Below are 1787 nucleotides of genomic sequence, written 5' to 3' on the forward strand. Positions count from 1 at the left end.
ATAAGTACCCTTGTGAAGCATCCCTATCTGATGGACTAGGCGTATAGTTTTCAAATAAGGTGGTAAGCTTAACTTACCATCCACTTTGCCCACCTTACAAGCAACTTGATATAGTTTAATATATTTTGGGTTAAGTTTCCTTTTCTGGGTGACCCTGTTATAAATATCCAATCTTCAATTTGAACTCTGTATAGCGATGTCAATTATTTGTATATCATTTCTGCCGACTCTGGGTTGTTAATCAATAGCTTGCTTAATCATATCGGGGCTTTTTAGCTTAGTTTTTCTAACATCTACCCATCCAATAGGGGATTTACACATCTTGCTCTACTAGTCTTGTACGGGGACATTGGGATACTAGAGTAGTAATTATTATTGTAGGCAATTGATAAGTGATAGATAATCATCCCAACTATTTTCGAAGTTAACAACACCAGCTCATGACATATCAGGTTCGAGGGTCAAGTAGTGTATGAAGACTTATCTGTCTTCCCAGTTTCTTTGCGGACTGATCCTCGGTAGTTAACTGTAACTTGGGCTCCTTCATCAGGGATAATAGCTATGGGGACTCTGTAAGGTCCTACTACACTTTTACCCTATAATTTTACACCTTCTTGATTGAGTAGGTAGCCTTTGATCAAAGGAGCAGGGGCTAATATCATTAATTCACAGGTAACATTCCCTCCAGAGTCATCTGGCGCTGGAGTGCGAAGTGAGTCTTATAGCCCTGGTCATATTGTGGGATTTTCGACCTTGTGTATTACTTCCTATCTTCCGTAAATAACATCAACTAGTACCCTTACCTTTTGGATTTTTTCTTTTTTCGCCCTTAGAATTGGCTTCTAAGTGGTGTCAAAATTCCCTTACCTACTGGCCCATATAGCCATTCTATGGGTTGCCTCTCATTAACTCATATTATGTTGAAGAACTATGGCATTCAAGTGCGTCGTCAGTTAGCAATTAGCTAATCCTTCTTGTCTTGCTTAAGTCCTTTTTACAATACCCTTAACGTAACTTATAGTACTCTAGGTATATAATCTCATATCATTTCTCCACCGCTAGTTTAGATTCTTCCATCTCACGTGACCACACCTGCACTATCGCACTGAATTCCACAAGAATTTAGAAGTTAAGCATGCTTGGGTGAGAGAAATACTGGGATGGGTGACCTCCTTAGGAAGTCCTCATGTCGCATTTCATGGTAATCCTTGCAATAATGTGCGGGGCACTCAACTTAGCCCAAAATTTATCTTAGCGTCGTCTCACTAGTCTTTATATGTTGCCTTGCCCTTTCCTTCGTTATCTTGTAACCGGTATATGGATAGATCTTTAGTCGAACCGTGGTCGTGTTTTACTTTGTCAGTAGTACTAATTCCATTCCTATAGTTCGGCTTAACCCATCCCTGTATCTCTTGGTAGGGTATCCAGAATATCATAACAATATTGTCATTATTGAAACCATTTTCCTTTTATCTTGTACTTACTTATTAACCTAATATTTATATATATATTCGTAGGTTGCATGACCATTCTGATGCAACTTCTAGGAGGTAGACGTAGTCCTTCGATCTCCTGCTTCATTTTACTGTACACATCTTACTCACATTGAACTTGCTTGTCCCATCTTTTTATACTTTATTCTTTCCCCTTATTCATTCTTTGCTCCCCTCATCCTCTATCATAGGAGGTTTCTTACTCCTTTTCTTTGGTTATTTATCTACTGCAATTTTATTTACGACTAACTCTATAGCCAACTTTTTGGCTTTTTAGTTTAGCATGATGTCGCT

General features: G+C 38.6%; 1 pseudogene; it reads left to right on the forward strand.

The window, feature by feature from the left end:
* The first annotated feature begins 1078 nt into the window (after window positions 1–1078).
* Window positions 1079–1198, forward strand: LOC129893579 (5S ribosomal RNA; annotated as a pseudogene).
* Window positions 1199–1787: the final 589 nt, after the last annotated feature.

The sequence above is a fragment of the Solanum dulcamara genome, chromosome 6, assembly GCF_947179165.1.
Source record: "Solanum dulcamara chromosome 6, daSolDulc1.2, whole genome shotgun sequence".
NCBI classification, from domain to species: domain Eukaryota; kingdom Viridiplantae; phylum Streptophyta; class Magnoliopsida; order Solanales; family Solanaceae; genus Solanum; species Solanum dulcamara.